Source organism: Camelus dromedarius, unplaced genomic scaffold (genome assembly GCF_036321535.1).
Source record: "Camelus dromedarius isolate mCamDro1 unplaced genomic scaffold, mCamDro1.pat HAP1_SCAFFOLD_178, whole genome shotgun sequence".
Lineage (NCBI taxonomy): Eukaryota > Metazoa > Chordata > Mammalia > Artiodactyla > Camelidae > Camelus > Camelus dromedarius.
Genome location: NW_026989771.1, coordinates 2,643,165 through 2,657,568, shown reverse-complemented (window position 1 = coordinate 2,657,568; position 14,404 = coordinate 2,643,165).

Here is a 14,404-nt window from a genome sequence, read left to right as displayed (position 1 = left end):
GAAAACTGCAGGAACTTCAAAGCGGCAGTAGGAAACAGACTGAGAAACCAGAGTAAAAGTTTCTCCTGCAACCCGTTCCCTTTGTGCTAGATGAACGAACGTCTCTCCACATGCTCAGTACTGAGAGATAATTTTGTGTGAAAGCCGTCCTTCACCAAGCTTGTTGGTAACACAAAGTATCTTTTCACTTGCAAATTCCACTCCATAAATATATATGGGGAGAAAGAAGCTCCAACTCGGTTTTACAGTGAAAACTGCAGGAACTTCAAACTGGCATTAGGAAACAGACTGAGAATCCAGAGTAAAAGTTTCTCCTGCAACCCGTTCCGTTTGTGCTAGATGAACGAACGTCTCTCCACATGCACAGTTCTGAGAGATAATTGTGTGTGAAAGCCGTTCTTCAACTAGCTTGTTGGGAACACAAAGTTTCTTTTCAGTTGCAAACTTCACTCCATTCATATATATGGGTAGGTACTAGATCCAACTCCGTTTTACAGTGAAAACTGCAGGAACTTCAAACCGGCCCTAGGAAACAGACTGAGAAACCAGATAAAAGTTTCTCCTGCAACCAGTTCCCTTTGTGCTAGATGAACGAACGTCTCTCCACATGCTCAGATCTGAGAGATTAGTGTGTGTGAATGCCGTCCTTCACCTAGCTTGTTGGGAACACAAAGTTTCTTTTCACTTGCAAACTTCACTCCATAGATATATATGGGGAGGTACTAGCTCCAACTCTGTTTTACAGTGAAAACCGCGGGAACTATAAACCGCCACTAAGAAACAGACTGAGAAAAGAGAGTAAAAGGTTCTCCTGCAACCCGTTCCCTTTGTGCTAGATGAACGAACGTCTCTCCACATGCTCAGTTCTGAGAGATAAGTGTGTGTGAAAGCCGTACTTCACATAGCTTGTTGGGAACACGAAGTTTCTTTTCACTTGCAAACTCCACTCCATACATATATATGGGGAAGTACTATCTCCAACCCTATTTTACAGTGAAAACTGCAGGAACTTCAAACCGGCAGTAGGAAACAGACTGAGAAACCAGTGTAAAAGTTTCTCCTGCAACCCGTTCCCTTTGTGCTAGATGAACGAACGTCTATCCACATGCTCAGATCTGAGAGATAACTGTGTGTGAAAGCCGTCCTTCACCTAGCTTGTTGGGAACACAAAGTTTCTTTTCACTTGCAAACTCCACTCCATTCATACATATGGGGAGGTACTAGCTCCGACTCGGTTTTACAGTGAAAACTGCAGGAACGTCAAACCGGCACTAGGAAACATACAAAGAAACCAGAGTAAAAGTTACGCCTGCAAACCGTTCCCTTTGTGCTAGATGAACGAACGTCTCTCCACATGCTCAGTTCTGAGAGATAAGTGTGTATTAAAGCCGTCCTTCACCTATCTTGTTGGGAACACAAAGTTTCTTTTCAGTTGCAAACTCCACTCCATAGATATATATGGGGTGGTACTAGCTACAACTCGGTTTTACAGTGAAAACTGCAGGAAATTCAAACCGGCACTAGGAAACAGATTGAGAAACCAGAGTAAAAGTTTCTCCTGCAACCCGTTCCCTTTGTGCTGGATGAACAATCGTCTCTCCATATGCTCAGTTCTGAGAGATAAGTGTGTGTGAAAGCCGTTCTTCACATAGCTTGTTGGGAACACAAAGTTTCTTTTCACTTGCAAACTCCACTCCATACATATATATGGGGAGGTACTAGCTCCAACTCGATTTTACAGTATAAACTGCAGGAAATTCAAACCGGCCCTTGGAAACAGACTGAGAAACCAGAGTAAAAGTTTCTCCTGCAACCCGTTCCCTTTGTGCTAGATGAACGAACGTCTCTCCACATGCTCAATTCTGAGAGATAAGTGTGTGTGAAAGCCGTCCTTCACCTAGTTTGTTGGGAACACAAAGTTTCTTTTCAGTTGCAGACTCCACACCATACATATATATCGGGAGGTACTAGCTCCAACTCGATTTTACAGTGAAAACTGCAGGATCTTCCAACCGGCAACAGGAAACAGACTGAGAAACCAGAGTAAAAGTTTCCCTGCAACCCGTTCCCTTTGTGCTAGATGAACGAACGTCTATTCACATGCTCAGTTCTGAGAGACAAGTTTGTGTGGATGCCGCTTCACCTAGCTTGTTGGGAACACGAAGTTTCTTTTCACTTGCAAACTCCACTCCATACATATATATGGGGAGGTACTAGCTCCAACTAGGTTTTACAGTGAAAACTACAGGAACTTCAAACCGGCACTAGGAAACAGACTGAGATCCAGAGTAAAATTTTCCCCTGCAACCCATTCCCTTTGTGCTAGATGAACGAACGTCTCTCCACATGCTCATTTCTGAGAGATAAGTGTGTGTGAAAGCCGTCCTTCACCTAGCTTGTTGGGAAAACACAGTTTCTTTTCACTTGCAAACACTACTCCATACATATATATGGTGAGGTACTGGCTCCAACTCGGTTTAACAGTGAAAACTGCAGGAACTTCAAACCGGCACTAGGAAACAGACTGAGAAACCAGAGTAAAAGCTTCTCCTGCAACCCGTTCCATTTGTGCAAGATGAACGAACGTCTCCCCACATGCTCATTTCTGAGAGATAAGTGTGTTAAAAACCGTCCTTCACCTAGTTTGTTGGGTACACAAATTTTCTTTTCACTTGCATCTCCACTGCATACATATATATGGGGAGGTACTAGCTCCAACACGATTTTACAGTGAAAACTGCAGGAACTTCAAACCGGCAGTAGGAAACAGACTGAGAAACCAGAGTAAAATTTTCTCCTGCAACCCGTTCCCTTTGTGCTAGATGAACGAACGTCTCTCCACATGCTCAGTTCTGAGAGATAAGTGTGTGTGAAAGCCGTCCTTCACCTAGCTTGTTGGGAACACATAGTTTCTTTTCAGTTGCAAACACAAATCCATTCATATATATGGGGAGGTACTAGCTCCAACTCGGTTTTACAGTGAAAACTGTAGGAACTTCAAACCGGCACTAGGAAACAGACTGAGAATCCAGACTATAAGTTTCTCCTGCAACCCGTTCCCTTTGTGCTAGATGAACGAACGTCTCTCCACATGCTCAGTTCTGAGATAATTGTGTGTGAAAGCCGTCCTTCACCTAGCTTGTTGCGAACAAAATATTTCTTTTCACTTGCAAACTCCACTCCATACATATATATGGGGAAGTAATAGCTCCAACTCGGTTTTACAGTGAAAAGTGCAGGAACTTCAAACCGGCACTAGGAAACAGACTGAGAAACCAGAGTAAAAGTTTCTCCTGCAACCCGTTCCCTTTGTGCTTGATGAACGAACGTCTCCCCACATGCTCATTTCTGAGAGATAAGTGTGTGTGAAAGCCGTCCTTCACCTCGTTTGTTGGGAACACAAAGTTTTTTCACTTGCAAACTCCACTCCATACATATATATGGGGAGGTACTAGCTCCAACTCGGTTTTACAGTGAAAACTGCAGGAACTTCAAACCGGCATTAGGAAACAGACTGAGAAACCAGAGTAAAAGTTTCCCCTGCAACCCGTTCCCTTTGTGCTAGATGAACAAACGTCTCTCCACATGCTCAGTTCTGAGAGATAAGTGTGTGTGAAAACCGTCCTTCACCTAGCTTGTTGGGAACACATAGTTTCTTTTCAGTTGCAAACTCCACTCCATTCATATATATGGGGAGGTACTAGCTCCAACTCGGTTTTACAGTGAAAACTGCAGGAACTTCAAACCGGCACTAGGAAACATACTGAGAAACCAGAGTAAATGTTACTCCTGCAAACCGTTCCTTTTGTGCTAGATGAACGATCGTCTCTCCACATGCTCAGTTCTGAGAGATAAGTGTGTGTGAAAGCCGCCCTTCACCTAGCTTGTTGGGAACACAAAGTTTCTTTTCAGTTGCAAACTCCACTCCATACATATATATGGGGAGGTACTATCTCCAACTCGGTTTTACAGTGAAAACTGCAGGAACTTCAAACCGGCACTAGGAAACAGACTGAGAAACCAGAGTAAAAGTTTCTCCTGCAACCCCTTCCATTTGTGCTAGATGAACGAACGTCTCTCCACATGCTCAGTTCTGAGAGATAAGTGTATTTGAAAGCCGTCCTTCACCTAGCTTGTTGGGAACACAAAGTTTCTTTTCAGTTGCAAACACCTCTCCATAAATTTATATGGGGAGGTACTAGCTCCAACACGGTTTTACAGTGAAAACTGCGTGAACTTCAAAGCGTCACTCTGAATCATACTGTGAGTCCAGGGTATGTGATTCTATTTCAACCCTTTTCCTTTTTATAGATGAACGAACCTCTCTCCACTTGCACAATTCTGAGTGTTATGTGTGTGTGAAAGTCTTCAATTAAATTTCCTGTTGGGAACACACAGTTTCTTATGAGTGGTTTAATTCACTACATTTGTATAAATGTGGAGATACTAGTTGCAACTCGTATTTACAATGAAAACTGCATGAACTTCAAACCAGCACTATTAAGCATAGTGAGAATCCAGTGTAGGTGTTTCTCTTGCACACCATTCCCTTTATGCTAGACAAATGAATATCTCTCCACATTCTCAATATTCAGAACTGAATGAGTGTTGAAGCCATCCTTCATCTACCTTTTTGATAACCCAGATTTTCAGTCCAATGGAAATTACTTTTCTTTCATATATATAGGAACTTTCTAGCATGGACTCGGTTTTATACTGCAAACTTCTTTTATTTGAAACCGTCTTTGAGAAACATGCTGACAACTCATAGAATCTCTTTCTGTATATCTCTTAACCTTCAATGCTGGATGAAAAAACTCCTCTCCACAGGCTTACTTCTGACATCTGAATTTGTTTTGGAGACGACCTTCACTTAACTTGTTTGAAAACCAGAGGTTCTGTTGTAGTGGAACTGAGCTACTTACGTATCTAAGGGCAGGCCCTCACTCCAACGTGGTTTTCCACACTAAATCGCTTTTACATTGAAAACGGCGTTAGGAAACATGCTGAAATTTTAGAGAATGTGTGTCTGTAATACCTCTGCATTTTATTCTGCATGAAGGAACTCCTCTCAACATGCTCAATTTTCATAACTCTATGAGTTTGGAAGCTGTAATTCACCTAGCTTGTTGGAAACCCAGAGTTTCAGTCCAAGGCAAACTAAGCTGCTTCCATATATATCGGGATGTAATAGTACTAACTCAATTTTAAACTGCAAATCGCCTTTACTTGAAATCGGCTTTGAGAAACATGCTGAGAAATCAGAGTAATTATTTCTGTATGTCACTTAACCTTCAATGCTGGATGAAAGAACGTCTCTCCACAAGCTCAATTCTGATATCTGAGTTTGCGTTGGAGCCGTCCTTCAGCTAACTTGTTGGAAATCCATAGTTTCTGGTACAGGGGAACTACGCTACTTACATATCTAAGAGGAGACACTCGCTCCAACGTGGTTTTCCACACTAAATCGCTTTTACATTGAAAAAGGCGTTAGGAAACATGCTTACAAATCAGAGAATTTGTGTCTAGAATACCTCTGCCTTTTATGCTGCATGAAGGAACGCCTCTCAACATGCTCAATTATCAGATCTGTACGAGTTTGAAAGCCGTACTTCACCTAAGTTTTTGGAAACCCAGTGTTTCATTCCAAGGTAAACTACGCTGCTTTCCAATATATGGGAAAGTACTAGCATGAACTCGATTTTTCACTGCAATCGTCTTTTACTTGAAACCGGCTTTGAGAAACATGCTGAGAAATCAGAGTACTTGTTTCTGTATGTAACTTAACCTTCAAGGCTGGATGAAAGAAGCCTCTCCACAAGCTCACTTTTGACATCTGAATTTCTCTTGGAGCTGTCCTTCACCTAACTTGTTGGAACCCCAGAGTTTCTTGTATAGGGTAACTACGCTACTTACATTTGTAAGGGGGGGCTTTCGCTCCAACTTCGTTTTCCAGATCAAACCGCTTTTACATTGAAACCGGCATAAGAAACACGGTCAGAAATCAGAGAATGTGTGTCTAGAAGTCCCTCTGCCTTTTATGCTGAAGGAACGCCTCTCCACATGCTCAATTTTCAGGAATATAGGAGTGTGGAAGCCACCTTTCACCTAGCTTGTTGGAAACCCAGATTTTCAGTCCAAGGTAAACTTCGCTGCTTTCATATATATGGGGACGTACTAGCACGAACTCAGTTTTTCACTGCAAACCGCTTTTACTTGAAACCGGGTTTAAGAAACATACTGAGAAATCAGAGAACGTGTTTGTACATTTCACTCTGCCTTTTATGTTTACTGTGAAACGCTGGTTTGAAAGAAAAATCACTTTGCTTTGGTAAACTGCTTTGAATCGAGTTCCTCCGCTTTGATATGTAAATTGGGTAGTTCCCGTTTTCCAGAAGCTCTGGTTTTCCAACAGGTTAGGAGAAGGACGTCTCCAACACAAATTCAAGTGTCAGAAGTGATCTTGTGGAAAGGCGTTCTTTCATCCAGCATTGAAGGTTAAGTGACATACAGAAATACTTACTCTGAATTCTCAGCATGTTTCCTAATGCCAGTTTCTAAGGAAGAGTAGTTTGCTGTGGAAAACCACTTTGGAGCGAGAGCCTCTGCTTAGATATGTAAGCAGTGTAGTTCCCCTAGACCAGAAACCCTTGTTTTCGAAGAAGTTATGTGAATGGCTCCAACTCACATTTAGATGTCAGAAGTGAGCATGTTGGGAGGCGTTCCTTCTTCCACCATTGAAGGTTAAGTGACATACTGAAACACTCACTCTGATTTCTTAGCATGTTTCTGAAATCCGTTTCAAGTAAAAACGTCTTGCAGTGGAAATGAGAGTTGGTGCTAGTTCGTTCGCATATATATGAAAGCAGCGTTGTTTCCCTAGTCCAGAAACTGTTGGTTCCCAACAAGCTAGGTGAAGGACGGCTTCCGTACATATACAGATTTGAAAATAGAGCATGTGTAGAGGCCTTATTTCACCCAGCATAAAAGGCAGAGTGACATGTAGAAACACATTCTCTGATTTCTCAGCATGTTTACTAATGCCGATTTCAAAGTAAAAGTAGTTAGCTGTGGAAATCCACGTTGAAGCGAGTGCCTCCCCTTAGACATGTAAGTAGCGTAGTTCCCCTAGACCAGAAACAATGGGTTTACTGCAAGTTAGGTGAAGGACAGTTCCAACACACATTCAGCTGTCAGACGTGAGCATGTGGAGATGCGTTCTTTCATCCAGCATTGAAGGTAAAGTGACATACAGAAACATTTACGCTGATTTCTCAGAATGTTTCGCAAATCCGGTTTCAAGTAAAAGCGGTTTGCATAGGAAAACCGAGTTGGTGTTAGTACATTGCCATATATATGAAAGCAGCGTAGTTTCCCTAGTCCAGAAATTCTGGGTTCCCAACAAGCTTGGTGAAGGACGGCCTCCACACTTATACAGATCTGAAAATAGAGCATGTGGAGTGATGTTCTTTCATCCAGCATAAAAGGCAGAGTGACATGTAGAAACACATTCTCTGATTTCTCAGCATGTTTACTAACGCCGATTTAAAAGTAAAAGCTGTTTGTGTGGAAAACTGCATTGGAGCGAGTGCCTCCTCTTAGATATGTAAGCAGCGTAGTACCCTTAGACCAGAAAATCTTGTTTTCCAACATTTTAAGTGAAGGACGTCCCCAACACTCATCCAGCTGTCATAAGTGAGCATGTGGAGAGGCGTTCTTTCATCCTGCATTGAAGGTTAAGTGACATACTGAAACACTATCTCTGATTTCTCAGCATGTTTCTCAAAGCCGGTTTCAAGTAAAGCGGTGTGCAGTGGAAATGAGAGTTGGTGCTAGGACGTCCCCAAATATAAGAAAGCAGTGTAGTTCCCCTAGTCCTGAAACTATGGTTCCCAACAAATAGGTGAAAGAAGGCTTCCATACATATACAGATTTGAAAATAGAGCATTTGGAGTGGCGTTCTTTCATCCATCATAAAAGGCAGAGTGACATGTAGAAACACATTCTCTGATTTCTCAGCGTGTTTACTAACGCTGGTTTCAAAGTAAAAGTGGTTTGCTTAGGAAAACCGCGTTGGAGCGACTGCCTCCGGTTACATATGTAAGTAGCTTAGTTCCCCTAGACCAGAAACTCTGGGTTTCCAACAAGTAAGGTGAAGGACACCTCCAACACACATTCAAATGTCAGAAGTTATCATGTGGAGAGGCGTTCTTTCGTCCAGCATTGACGGTTAAGTGACATACAGAAACACTTACTCTGATTTCTCAGTGTGTTTTTCAGAGCCGGTTGCAAGTAAACACGGTTTGCAGTGAAAAACCGTTTTGGTACTAATGCATCCCCATAGATATGTATGTAGCGTAGTTTCCCTACCCAAGAAACTGTGGGTTCCCAATTAGCTAGTTGAAGGACAGCTTCCAAACTCATACATTATCTAAAAATTGAGCATGTGGTGTGGAGTTCTTTCATACAGCATAAAAGGTGGAGTGACATATAGAAACACTAACTCTGATTTCTCAGCATGATTCTGAAAGCTGGTTTCAAGTAAAAGCTCTTTGGAATGGAAAAGCCAACTGGAGCTTGTGCCTCACCTTATATAAGTAAGTACCGTAATTCCCCGAGACCAGAAACTGGGTTCTCAAAAACCTAGGTGAAAGTTGGCTTCCACTCACATATGTTTCCAAAATGGAACAAGTGTAGAAGAATTCCTTTGTCTCACCTAAACAGCAAGGCTAAATCTCAAGCACTTACCATGATTTCTCTGCATGTTTACTTGAGTAGATTTAAAGCTAAAAGCATTTTTCACTCAGATACCTAGTTAGAGCTTATTCCTGCTGTTATATATATCGGTCGGGCAGTGCCCCAACACCACAATTCTATTTTTCCAGCAGTGTTGGTGAAGGGTGGCTTCCACACATATTCGGTTTTCTCTCATCCTCACTCTTCTGCTTAGACATCAATGCAGGTTGTGTATTGTGGAAGCCAAGGAAATTTTTTTTCATTTAGGATCAGCCTCGGAGAAAACTGAGACCTGCTTCTGCTTCTTTTCCCTGCTAGATTTCCTCTTGGTGCATTACCAATCCTCAAGAGTGAGTTCCTTTAACCAAGTATTTCAAAAAAATGAGCAGGTTTCCATAGGGCCATTACTTCTTTTATATTCTTGCTTTTTAACACCTCTCTTCCATCTCTTTATCTCCAGGTGTCTTATTTCTATGTCCTTTGGTTTGGGCTGATGGCTAATCAGCATTAGTGTAGAAATTGTTGCTTGATATTACTGATCTATATTCTTTCCATGGATATTTGATTTATCATTGGATTTTAGGGAAGATAGTTTCTTTAAAAAATCTCTGGTAAGTAACTTGTGGAGGACCCTGATTCTGTTGGTCTAGATCTATAATGCTTAATTTCTGAATAAGTGATACTTTCACAGAGCTCAAAATTCCAAAGGTTTGAGTGCCACCACTGTCCCGAAGACTTTCAAACTTTCCTTTGGGGGCACTCAGAACTGAGTGTGTGTGTGTGTGTGTGTCTGTGTGTGTGTGTGTGTCCTTCTGGACTTAGTTTAGCCTGAAATGAGCAAAGGCAAGTACCCCCCATTTTACACAATCAATAGACGACTTTCACAATTTGATACCTTTTAAAAATATATGAACTGTAATGTTGTAGAATTTTACAAGAGGCAGTGACCTTCAGGACTGTCAGCAATGGAGGCAGAACAGTTGGAGGGACAGCAGGTGCTCGTGCTCAGTGGCTGAAGTCACACAACATCCACGGCCACCTCTGGTTAATCTTATAGAGTGGGTGCTGTCTGCAGGCTTTCAGGGCTGTGCCCCCTCCCCACCAAACATATATATTAGGAAAAGTGGTGAGCCTCAGTATGAGAAACAATAAAGAATTAGTAGGGGAAATTGAGTTTATTGTTTTTAAAAGAAAAATTAACATCCAGGTAGTTTAATTTCAGCTCCTAATAGACTGATGTGTTGACATTCACAAGGATGCGTAAACACCTGCAAGATCATGGGGCAGGACCGGAGACTCTGAAGCAGCAATCACCACACACAACTTCCACTGCTGTCCTTGACAGCCTTATAGAATTACTTGATTAAGAAAAGGCCATAGATGTTAAATATCATCATTTTGAGAAACCAGTTCTTTTGAAATCTTATATACTAATGTAACTGAATTGGATAAAGAAATGTTAAATGTGTAATAAAGTATCCAAAGAGGTAATGATTACTGAAAACACCACAAATTGAAGAGGACCACAGCATAATGTGCATATATATTTTAATGATCTGGAAGAATCAGCTCAGCAGTGTATTCGAGACATCTAGAGATGATGTCAAAAGTGGGTGTCCTTGGATAGCTTTTTGTGAATGTTAGAGTGAAGTCAGGGTCAGGTACACAAATTTAGTTTAAAAACAAAAGGTGAACCAGATTTCTTTTCAAAAATCTATTGTGTCTTGTTAGAAATCATCAAATCCAGTGTCAAGGGAAGGAAAAAAAAAAAACCTAGTGACCACGTGAGTGTTTCAGGAGCTGGTAGTAAAATGACAGTTGACAATTGTGTAAATTAGATATGATCTTGATGTCCAACTGACCCAAAGATTTTTAGTCCATGTGCCAATAATATATCAAGGAATAAATAGTGATATATGTTTTATCAGCTCTGTTATCCCCCCTTCAAACCTGCATTTTGATTGGGAAACTAAGAACTTCTACTGCAGGGAAGGGGATTTTCAAAAATGGAGTGTCCCCCAACCGAGAAAATTAAGAAAATGTAGCCATACACTGTAGAGACACAGGGAGATCTGTTGAGCCAGATGACACTTGCTTTACTGTCAACTAGTGGAGGTGCAGCTTTTTGAAGACTTGGGTACCACGTTGCTGCCTTTCTCAAGGTATTGCCCACGGCTCTTGAGAAGCGTTGAAGTGAGGCCAAGGAATTAGCCTCTGAATGCCCTTTGCCATGGATGTTGTCTCTATTCGCCACTTTTAAGATTTAGCTTAGACAAGTTGCCGTGTCTTGCCAAGTGAGCTAAATACAGTAAGTACATCTTGAAGCACACGACTCTTTCCTCCTCACTGCAGCAGAGGACTTCTGCATTGGAGCATCCTGAGATGTCATCAATTGTCATTTTTCATGTTCGGAATCAGTAAGGATGCTATGTCCACATGGATGAGGAGGGTAAGATTTCAGTCTCTAAAGTGGCAATGATGGTTGACCTTCTCACTTAAAGGGTCTCACATCAACAAATGTGTGTCTGTTCTGGACCAAGAAGAAACAAGTGTTTGCAAAAGAATAGCTTGAAAGGTCAGTGGGACATGTCAGGCATCTCCTTCATGTCCTCAAGTTCGGGTATCCAACATGGTTTTCCTATCCTGAGTGATACTGACAATTTGCCGTGCTCTGTGCCACATGTATACCAAAGGCTTTCCTAAATAAAATATCTAGAAATGGTAACATTCTTGATATGTGTTAAACCGGGGGATGTGAAGGATTTAAAATTAGTCCCTAATGTGCATTGATTTTTTTAAAGACATCAATTTTATAGAAACTTTTGAAGAATTAAAGTGACAGAAAATTACAAAGCACCTTTTCCTTCTGGTAAGAAAGGGTTCTGTATTCCTTTATTGATGAATCTAACATAGAATCAGTACTAATATTGTTTGTATTGTACTTAGTGTTTACAGAGTGATTCACAGATATTCTCCTATTTCATCTGTGCAATGACCTCTGGAAGATAAGATTTCCTAGTTATGCTTTTTAATGTCTATTTTTAACTCTGTCTAAAAGCAGATTGATTGAGCCCCATTTGCTCAATTTAGAAGGCTGGACTGATATTGTGTCAGAACATTCCAGGAGGCAGAGGAAAGGAAGAGACTGGGGTTCTACACGATGGAAGCTGCTCCTGAAATGATTTGACCAGCAGTCTTATCCATTTTTCCCAAGGCTGGAAACAAAACATAACCCAAGACAAGGAAAACAGGGAGCCCATGTGACTCCATCCTTGGCACGTAGAGTCACTGCTGTCCTTCTGTGCCTTGGAGAGGAGGATGCTTTGGGTCTCTGTTCTACAAACTCTGTTTTGTTTATCTCCACAGTGTCTTGTTTTACTGGCATATGCTGTAACTTGATTTACATTTCATAGCATTAAAACAAAAATCAAGATCTCTTTATCATTTATTAACTATTTGGTAAAGAGTTTTTGGTGAATATTGAACTTTATTATTAGGTCTTACCATGGCAATGCACAACACCTAGTTCCCCAGATAACAGCAGTGGCTTAAACATGCTAAAATTGTATTTCCCTCTTACATAAAGAAGTCAAGCAATCGGTAGCCCAGGGCTGGTTTGCATGATGGCCCCTGGGTCAGAGAACAAGATGCCTGTTATCTTCAGCAAATCAACCTGATGGCCCAAAGTGGCTGCCTGAGGGTCAACCATCAGGTCCACATTCCAGGCAGCAGAGAGGAGGGAAGAAAGGTGTTTCAGTTCCCTTTTGGGATGGTTCTGTAAAGTCCCTTGTAGCTTTCCTGCTTTTATCTTGCTTTAGACAGAGGGCTGAGAGATAGCTTGCTATGAGGTAAGCTCAACTCAGGACCAGCCTTCTCCCTCGAGGGGAGGGGAGGGAGTGCGCGGGGAGGAACCGATCATCCTGCACATGGTGTAAGACACCACGATGAGCCGCCGGGGGCCTCTGCAGTCCGCCCATTGCTTTGGGCTGCACTGAGCGGTTGGTAACGGTTGAGATTTTCACGTAGAGGTGCGTGTATGCTTGAACAATTGCTCGGTTCATTTAAACTAGTGGCTACCAGAGCACGTTGGAGAACACATTTGTTCTCACCTTCTAGCCAGTGACCCTCCCGCCAGGTTGCTGTCCTGCTGTTCATTTCCACGTTATTTTCCAAGACTTCCAGAGGAAATGTAAGCAGCCTGATGCTCAAATGCTTTTCTGTGTGATTCCCCCCTTGTTCTTTGAAGGAACAACAAATTGCCTAGAGAAGAGTGGACAAAATTCCAACCCTCCATTTCTTTAAAGCTCTGAGATTTGGTGTTAGGAAATAGAAGAAAATTCCAGAAACACCGTTAAGAAACATTATTTCTTTCAAATGTGATTTTTAACAGCAAAGGACAATATAATTTATAGAACAACTTTTAAGACAATTGAATTGGCAGTAAGTTCACATAATGAAACTTCCAACAAGTCTTTATATTTCTCCTGGAAATTCCTTGGCTATTGGTGTAAATTATTAATAATTAATATCAGCTTTCTTTTCTTTCTCTTCCTGTAGTTGTAGAGTTAACGTGAAAATAGCTTGTTGTGTCACTGAGAAAGCCTCCTGGTCAGCCTTCTAGTTAAACAGCTTGTGTGCGTTTCGGTGGCAGGTGTGCCAAATAGTAGTTTTCAGGCACTTGGGGGATGCCCATCACACCAGCACTGCGGGAACCTATTTCTCACCCACGACCAGGTGAGACCCTCCTTTCCTCCGCTGCCTCGTCCAGCCCCCCGCATTCTGGTTCTTTCTCACCACCCATTTTCATCAGGTTCAGCCCTGCACAAGCAGAGCAAGTCTTGGTTTCTCAAAGACCAGGATCTTAGTTCTAGGCTTTCTGTTAAAGGGCAGTGTATAAAATCAGGCAAATTTATGTGTCTTTTGAGGCCTCGGGATCTCTGCAATTAAAACAAGAACTTGAGTTACAATACTATTCTTTCCCACTTCTGAATTTCTATAACTCCGCACAATAGCTTTTTTATGAATTAGCTAAAAATGTTTCCAGAATATATTTTCCTAAGATTCACAAATATCTGTTACTTTATATTTAAAGATGCTATATTTAAGAAATGGAATAATTATTTACTTTTAAAAAGTAATTTAAGTCAAGAAATGTTTGATACTGAATGTTTACTATGTGTTCAAGTATGTAAGCTTAATTTTTGTGGTACTGTCGATAAACCACACAACGTGAGAGTTGTGGGTTAAGTTTTATCTGGGGCAAAATGAGGACCAGAGCCCAGGTGTCAGCATCTCAGAGAGCTCGGAGAAACTGCTCTGAAGTTGAGGGGGAGTTCAGCATTATATGAGATTTCATTGAATGGGGACGTGCAGTCAAGTATACGTTAAGTCAGAGGCTGCTGCTAGTCGAGGGACAGGTGTCTCTGTTAATGATTTTAGTGCTTTTCTAGATAGGAGGAGATGCAAGAACTTGGGCTCATAAAATTTCCTGAAAATGTCTAACTATCTGAAAGATTTTCTGCCCATTTTCCCAGAGCACAGAGTGCCCTATTCCTGATCTCCACCCTGAACTACTTTCAGAGGGTGTTCAAGGTCAGCAGCTGCAGCGGCTCATGAATTAATCAAATCAGAGGCAGATGACAAGTGCCAATTTTTAGTTGACAATATG